This window comes from Tympanuchus pallidicinctus, unplaced genomic scaffold, assembly GCF_026119805.1.
Source record: "Tympanuchus pallidicinctus isolate F22 unplaced genomic scaffold, pur_lepc_1.0 scaffold6, whole genome shotgun sequence".
Taxonomy (NCBI): Eukaryota; Metazoa; Chordata; class Aves; order Galliformes; family Phasianidae; genus Tympanuchus; species Tympanuchus pallidicinctus.
The window spans coordinates 2,581,527-2,590,805 of NW_026294780.1; positions in this window are offsets into that span (position 1 = coordinate 2,581,527).

Below are 9,279 nucleotides of genomic sequence, written 5' to 3' on the forward strand. Positions count from 1 at the left end.
TATCTACTAGTATGAAACAATCATGTTAAACTGCACACTTAACCTGGATAGCAGAAGAGGGCATCGCTGGAAAAAAAGAGCTGAGCTGTTCAGTAAGGAATGCTGATGACACCAAGCTGAGTAGTGCAGTTGACATACTAGAGGAAAGGGATACCAGCCATGGACAGACTTGAGAGGTGGGCCCACACCAACCTCATGAAGATCAACAAGGCCAAGTGCAAAGTCCTGCACCTGAGTTGGGGTAATCCTAAACACATATACAGGTTGGTTGGAGAATGGCTTAAAAGCAGCCTTGAGGAGAAGGACTTGGGGGTGTCATTTAATGAAAGACTCAACACGAGCAGGCAATGTGCGCTTGCAGCCCAGAAGGCCAACTGTATCCTGGGTTGCATCAAAGGAAGCATGACCAGCAGGAGGTGATTCTGCCCCTCTACTCCTCTCTCGTGAGACCCCACCTGGAATACTGTGTCCACTTCAGGGGCCCCCAACACAAGGATGCAAAAGCTCTTGGAGTGAGTCCAGGGGAGGGCCACAAAGATGATCAGAGGGCTGGAGCACCTCCCCTAGAAGAGAAGGATCTGGAGGGACATTATAGGAGCTTTTCAGTACTTGAAGAAAAGATGTGGAGAGAATTTTTATCAGAGCATGTAGCGACAAGACAAGGGGAAATGGTTTTAAACTGGAAAAGAGTAGATCTAGACTAGATATTAGGAAGAAATTCTTTACTGTGAAATGGCAAGACACTGGAACAGGATGCCCAGTGAGTTTGTGGATGTCTCCTCCCTACAAGCATTCAAGGCCAGGCCGGCCAGGGCTTTGAGCAACCTGGTCTAGTGGGGGGTGTCCCTACATATAGCAGGAGGGCTGGAACTAGATGATCTTGAAGATTGCTTCCAATCCAAACCATTCTATGATTCTTTGAAACTTTCTCAAGATTTTCCTAATATACTTTACCTGAAGAGAAGTGAGGAAATTTTTATGAGATCTGAAACAGGATGCTTAAGCTGGACTTTTGGAACTCTAGCTAAAACTACTGTCCAAAATATCTTTATGCATCAATCAACTAAGCTTGGTGTATGCCTGCATTCAGATGTTTGAATTTTCCTTTTGCAGGCTTAAAACTGCTTTGACCTGAACACTTTTTCATCTGTGATCATGTAAGCTTGTAAATCTCCTACTTTTACAAGCATGGTTATACAACTCAACACATATGGTCCTTTATCACAAAACTTTGACCAGGAGGTTCTAAAACATGCCTGGGAAAAATTTGTCTCCATACATCTAAATATTTTGAATTCTAGTCTACTATCAAAATGGGGGGGACTGCTCATATTTAAGTCCAGCAGAGTCAAATAATCATTCTCCACTCCTTTTTAAGTGGTTTTACCTAATTAGCTAAATAGATTATCTGCTGGGTTGATATCTGCGTGCAGTAAATCTACTTGCATGGAGTGACAAGATTCTCATGACCAGAAATAGAGAGATCAGAGGATGTTGTGATTGATATGAAAGCAAGAAAAGGACATGGGGATAAAAGAAAAGAAGTACCGGATACATTAAGAGTCGAAGAAAATAAAAGCACAAAATCCAATTTTTGGTATTTCTGAGATTTGAAGTTTACAGTGTAAATGCTTTTAGCCAGGCAAAATCTTGCGTTAGTACTAAAGAGGCAGAATACAATTCTCAAGATTTTGTCTGTCAGAGAGTGTACGTTTCATGGTAATACTTCTGTTCCAAAAGTCAGGGTTTTTTCCTTTATTGTATGTTACACAATCAAAATTAATAGATAGTTAATATTTAAAAGTCTCTCATTATCCAAACAAGACAGGAATCAGTCATTAAATATAATAAAAACTTTATTTTCTTCTCTGATCTCAAAAAGCTAACACCTACATAATATTTTCCATTCTTTAAGAATAAGTAGAATATTTCATAGAATCATAGAATGGCCTGGGTTGAAAAGGACCACATTTAGTTTCAACTCCCCTGCTATGTGCAGGGTCGCCAACCATCAGACCAGGCTGCCCAGAGCCACATCCAGCCTGGCCTTGAATGCCTCCAGGGATGGAGGGAGGGATGCCTCTCTGGGCAAGCTGTTCCAGTGCATCATCACCCTCTGTGTGAAAAACTTCCTCCTAATATCCAACCTAAACCTCCCCTGTCTCAGTTTAAATCCATTCCCCCTTGTCCTTTCACTATCCACCCACATAAATAGCCATTCTCCCTCCTGTTTATATGCTCCCTTCAAGTACTGGAAAGCCACAATAAGGTCTCCCTGGAGCCTTCTCTACTCCAAGCTAAACAATCCCATTTCCCTCAACCTTTCTTCACAGGAGAGGTGCTCCAGCCCTCTGATCATCTTGTGGTCCTCCTCCGGACCCGATCCAAGAGCTCCATGCCTTTCATGTGCTGGTGCCCCCAGGCCTGCATGCAGTGCTGCAGATGGGGCCCCAGCACAAGAGCCAAGTAGAGGGGGACAATCACCTCCCTCTCCCTGCTGGCCACCCCTTTCAATGCAGCCCAGAACACAGTTGGCCTTCTAGGCTGCAAGCGCACACTGCTGGCTCATGTCCAGCTTCTCATCCTCCAGGACACCCAAGCTCTTCTCCTCAGGGCTGCTCTGAATATCTGACTAATACTCCTCTGTTCCAATACAGTTTTTTCCTCACTTTGACGGAAAGTTTCATTTACATAGAACAAAATAATCGAGTTTTTATAAAAATACATATGCTTTTTATAATCAGACATATTTTATAAATATACAACATACATCTCCAATAAATATTCTGAAATGTAAAGCTGAGTATCAGTTCTTAGTTAATACAAATAAATAGATAAATAAATAAATGTTTTTTTTCTGCATTTAAGATTACATTTTTTTTCACACTTAACTTCTTTTGCAAAGGAAAATTATGTTCATAAAATGAATGTGAAATCTCAAAATAAAGATGTGGTTTCAATAAGTACCTTAAAATACCCAAGATTTATTGCAATTAAAAAGAGAGAAAATGAAATCATGCTATGATGCTTTATATAATTTCAGCTATTAATGACAAAGTCAGTATTCTCTGTGGCCTGTGTCCATTAACATGCATGTCTGTTCCAGTAAAGTGCTTCATTTACTTCTCACTGGAAGATAACACTTTAAAATATAGTAAGAAAAGGATGAAGATGTAATAAATGCAAAGTAAGGAAAGTGATTCCATGCTATTAAAACAGAAATGTTTGAGTAGCTACAGTAATATGACAAATAACCTCCTTTGAAACATTTGATTTACAAACAATGAACTCCCTACAGTCATTTTTGCATCTATTACTTTCTACTAATCATTTTGCTGTTGTTACTGAGACATCTTTGATTTACACAAACTGATTTTAGCTGAATCTATCAATTAGTACGTAGTATCCAATGCATAAATGCATTAAATGCATAGCCCATACAAATGCTTTACAATATAATTTGTCTGCTGTTTAGAAGTGGTGATTGTTGTGCTATGAAGCAGCATGATTCTTAATGCCTTTTCGCAGCAAATCTACTCGAATTTCTAGACAGAGCTGAAATAAAAATTCCACCATCAGATACAAATTATGGCATTGAAGTATGCTACAAGTTGGCCAGGAGCACTTACAGGATACATAGTGTACATGTGAAAGTAAGAGATGCGACTGGTAATGTGAAATTCAAGAGACCTTATCTGTCTAATACTTGGTCAACAGCACTCTCATGATCTTGTATACATAGATGAATGAAAAGCTCTGAGCGTTGCTGGAAGACGGCTGTAGCAGCTGCAGAATGTATCATAGTTGTTTACATTAATATGTGAGGCCATAAACTCAAGAGGCTGAGGAGAGGATATGTCTGTCATTCAACTGTCATTTTTAAGCAGAGTGGTAATCTTCAACACTTATGTAAGTGAGGCACCTGGCAAAGTAACAAAATACATCTGACATTAATAAATCAGATTACAGGACCACAGTTTGGAACTGATCTCCTGTCCCACCTCTATTCAGTGAAGTATCAACTAGAGCAGGTTACTGTGGATTGTATTCAGGCAGCTTGAGAGTATCTCTGGAGATGGAGATTTCACCTCTGCCCAGTCTGGTCTAGCCTCACAATCAACTTATTTTTTCCCCAGTATCTTATGAGAACTTGTTTTGACTAGCTTTTGTCTTCTTCCTCTCGTGATTCCCCTATCCAAGAACAAAACAGCTGTCTGTCTAGCTCTGTAGAGTTAGTTGGGATTTAGACTGTAGAATATCTTTTTTGAATTAAATAGTGCAATTCTCTTAAGTTTCATCAGTGTTTGTAGTCCATCTTTTTAAATTAGAAAGCTGATTTATGACAAAAGGAAGCCTGTTTATCCTTGGCTTGAAAGAGACATATCAAACAGATAAAATTAGTTTGAAATTTCAAAATCATCTTCTCTATGAAGCAAATATCTTCAAGACCCTTCATGATAGATGACAGAGTGAACATCGTAAACACTGTGGACGTATCTGGGATATTACAGATTTCAGCCTTCTCCCCCTGTTATTTTCATCATTGGGTGGGAAGTCTAGAAGGGGAGAAAAAAAAACTATCTCTAAGTTTTGGCAAACCATTGTAAGAAATCTGTAATACCAAAATTTAATTATGATCTTGAATACTTCATTAAAATATCTGAGTTTTAACAAGAAAAGGTTTCCTCAGTTTTTGAATTCTATGCAGGTCAATCTGAAGACCTCAAACAGATCCAATCTCTGAGGTGAAATGGAATGTTGAATATTGCATTTAATTTTAAGTAGCTCATTATCAGAAATCTAGCATAAAACCTGAAAAGAACTTTGAGAGCAGCAGTAAAAGTAAATAAGCATGGAAAAACCAATGAATATCATATGGAAATAACTTGGCTAAGAGAAAGAAAAAGAATAGAAATGTATCTTTGCAAATATCTGGAGAAAGTAATCATCAGCATTAATTCATTCACTGAGTTCTACTAAGCTACATAATTAATGTCCAGAATTAGCCTGGGTTTGTAGAGTATTAAAAAAAAATTCTGATAGAAAGCAATAGTTTAGGGAATGTGGTGCACTAATAAGAGGAAAACAAAAATACGTTGAACATTTGGAAAGCTCCTTGAAGTTTAATTGTACCTAACCTGTGTACAAACTAAGAGATAGCTGTTTCCAAATGTAACTCTGATGAGTACCAGAAACGTTCTTTGTAAGAAGATTCACCATTTTGGACAATTAAAAATGTTCCTCCAGATAAGAGATAAGAGATTGGGATCTTATCTATCATAAGCAGCCTAGCAACCTAAACAGCACTTTGTAAATTGCAAACTTAATATTTGTCAGTGCAGGACTAGCATGGTTTAGCTCAAGTTAATGGTTGTCATATTCTTCTACATTAGACCTCATTTACAGAAATTCTGTCATAAAGTCTGTGTTTTGTGATTGTTTCGGGAATGCCTAATTGTATCATATTTATTAAAGAATTTCTAACTGAAAATTCACTGATGTTTTCTTAATTTATTTTTGCTTTATTTTTTTATATATTTGATGGCATGTTCTATTTGATGTACCACTTAAGAGATAAAAGGATCAGTAAAGCAGTTGTGATCTGAGTTAAGTAACAACGGAAGATGATGTGGGGTAAAATGACATCTGAGATAGAGTACTTAATATCTTACTTACAGGAATGACTTTTGCATTAAGGTGAACCAGTGGTCAAACCTGGTCTTTACATTAGTAAAGGACAAAAGATCTAAGAAAAGCCTTTAGACCTTTAATAAGACCTACATTTTTTTAAATGTCTTTTTTTTTTTTTTTTTTTTTTTTTTTTTTTTTTTTAAGTTAAAATTTAAAATTATAACTTCTCACCAAGACTTGATCCCTAACATTTGGAATGGAAAGATTTTCTGGAGTTTGATTTCCCAAAGATCGGACAGAGTGAATTTTGTTCACATGTTAAGAAGTAACATCAAGACCTAAAATAGTATTTTTGACAACCATTTATTACCAGCAGTTTTATTTGTCCTTATGCACTTACAATTTTGTCCATACAATATTTATGATTTAAAGAATTGATTGAGTCAGATTTGGGTACTAACAAAAGTAAGGTCAGAGACAAAATAATGTTTTCAAGTTCTCTCTTTTTTGTCTTTGGATATTTCCATTTAAACTATCAGCTGATTTAAATTGTTCTGCTCTTTTGTGGGAAAACTCTTTATAATATTTATTCATACAATCATAGAATATCCCAAGTCTTGTGGAAAGGACCCACAAGAAGCATTTACTCTAGTTCCTGGCTCCACAAATGTCCACTCAAAATCTTATGTTTGAGAGCACTGTCCAAACACTCCTTGAACTGTGACATGCCCACTGCCCTGAGCAGCCTGTTCCATGCCCACTGTCTTCTGGTGAAGAACTTTTTCTTAATTCCCAATCTCACCCTCCCCTGGTGCAGCATCATGACATTCTCTCAGCTCCTTTTCTCATTATTGACATGACTGAAACCATTGATTTCATGTCCAGTGTTTTCCTATCTGATTTAAGATTTAGAATGAAATAGTGCTCTTCTACATTTCTACCTCCATGTCTCTTTGAAGGAAAATTAATAGAAATCTCTGACATTTAATGGAAGCATGATGTCTTAATTGCAATACAAATTTTGTTCAATGGAGGAAAAACAGATTTAAACTTTCTGTAGTGGAAGAAAATAATCTCATTCAAGAATGAATAAAGAAGAAGAACATCACTTCAGAAGCAGGTCACAAGGTCAAATTTTGGAGTAAGTTGCTTGTGGAGGCTGAAATATCTCTTTCCAAGGATCTTGAATCTTATTTATTGAACAATGAGAAAAGTGAGGAGAGGAGTAGAGCAGGGACAATGAAGACTGTAGTCTGCTTAGTGTCCCTGCTTAGACAATGCACTACTTCCATGTGTCAAATGTCCTTTCATCAGAAACTGTTTTCTTTTAACATTAGGGTTTCTATAAGGTGAAAATGGCTACATGTATGTGACCGTTGGAACGCCAATGGAACACACAGCTGTGTTGTCTATATGTTTTGTCTTTCAACATCCAGAGCCTCTCAACTGCTCAAAAACTTATGGAAAGAAATGGTAAGAAGGGACAATTCATATTTTTAGAGGACACAGATATATGGTAAGAGATTCACCACAATAAACAGTAGTAAAACAGTAAAGCCATAATACACAAGTCAGAGAGAGATGTTTATTTTTATAATCTAATGCCTAATATGATATCAAGTTTAAATCAGCAATGGTAAGGAAAAAAAAAAAAAAAAAAAAGGAAATTCACCGAAAGGGGGTTTTGCAATTAAAAAAAAAGAAAAAAAAGAAAAAAAAAAAGATTACTAATTAAACAACATTTTAAAATTAATTTTATATTCCATTACAGCTCTATCTCTTGTAAATATATCAATAGAATTTAAGAAATCAGCGTTTCTTAAGTTTGCTGAGATAGACTTGCCATTGTTCGTCACGACAGCTACCCCTGCTCCCGGATAGCACAGCAACAAGCAAAATGGAAACACTGCCACCTCGTGCCTGAGCTGACACCAAGCGTTGCTCAACTGCTGGTGAAAACTCCCAAGCACATCGTCTATCGCGAGAGAGAAGCTGTTGAGATTCTAAATCTGAATATTTATACGGATCTGCACAGACTTAGAATAAATATACAACAACAAAACTGTACACAGAGTAATAAATGTAGAATGTGAAAATTTAGCATGTTTTGTTTATCTCATGGCATGCTCAGGAAAATCAATTTCATATGTGTTTAGGATTACTACTCCCAAATTATCTGTCGCAACTATAGTCATAAACCTGTAGTTTAAAATAAGTTTTTATGTATTTTTGAGGTTTCTTTTTTTTTTTTTTTTTTTTTTTTAAATTTAACATAGTTAACTTACTCCAAGAGAAATGTCAGTGCTATAAAATCTGTTCAGCTGTGCAGACACTTCCGTAAGTTTTAAAATATATCTCATTTAGCAAAATTTTAAAATATTGAATAACTTGTTGCAGAGGATATATAAAATCAGCTTCAATGAAGAGAAGTGTAATGAAATGATGGTGTTTTGCAAATAAAGCAACAATCCGCTTATCTTTGCCATGTAAATTGTTCCTTCATAGCAATAATTTGGTAGAAAATGTACTTCATAGAATGCAAATAGGAAAGATTAAATCATCTCATTTGAGTGACTCAGCTTTATTCAAATTAGCAGTTACAGTCACAGTGGCTTTCAAAGTATTTTATTGCTATAAGCATGCACTAATCCAGACCAGAGTTTTCCAGTTAACTGCACCGGGACCATTAATGCATATCTAATTTGGAAATGAATTATTCAATTCCCATTACTTTAGACATTATTAAAAACCTTTAGCAAGTCAGGTAAGTGGATAAGAGAAGATGAATTCTTTTGCCACTCTACAAATGCACAACATTTTCAATAGTGTGGTTACATTGTTATGGGAGATGGAGTATTTGCTGATGACTTATACTATTAAAACATAATAAAAATATGTGAGGATATATAATCACCACAGTCATGCGTAAGGTCAATCTCTGACAATCACCTTTGCTGAGTCTCTGTCAAAGTACGACCGCAGTATGAAAATTACTCCAAAACCAAGCCCTTCAATAAATTCATTTATTTGAGACTTGACATTCTTTAGTTTCAGTGCAGAGTAGCAGGAACTGAATTACTAAAGTGATGAGTGAAAGCAGCAATGAGGATTAATGACAGATTTTGTTTGAATCTCTGAAACCACCTTAGAGGCAAATAAGGTTAGGGTCTTAGGCACTCACATTCTGACAGATTCTGGCTGTCCTGCACTGAAAGGAAGCCTGTTAGGACATCTATGGAATGGAGATGAGCCTGACTTTTAGTCTGACTTTGCAGTTTTTTGTATAGGCAAATTCAGAAGGCAAGATACTTGGCCATGGTATGGTAGAAACAGCATTCCATACAAAAGCCAGAAGATCTTGCCAGCTCACAGGAAATCACTATGGACAGAAATTGTTAATACATTAATATAATGAAATATAATGAAATTATAAAGAAACTCTGTAGAGAACAAGGAGTTTGTGGGTTGTTGTTCCTTTTTTTTTTTATTTAATTTTTTTTATTTTTTACATCATGGCAGCTGCACTCCAAAATCTTTAGCCACTTATTTAAGTAAGCTGTGACTTAAAGTTGACCGCTTTTAGCTATTTCTGTTAGCATGTTTGTAAAGTCACTGATCTGTGAAAATCTGTTACCAGCATTGCATATT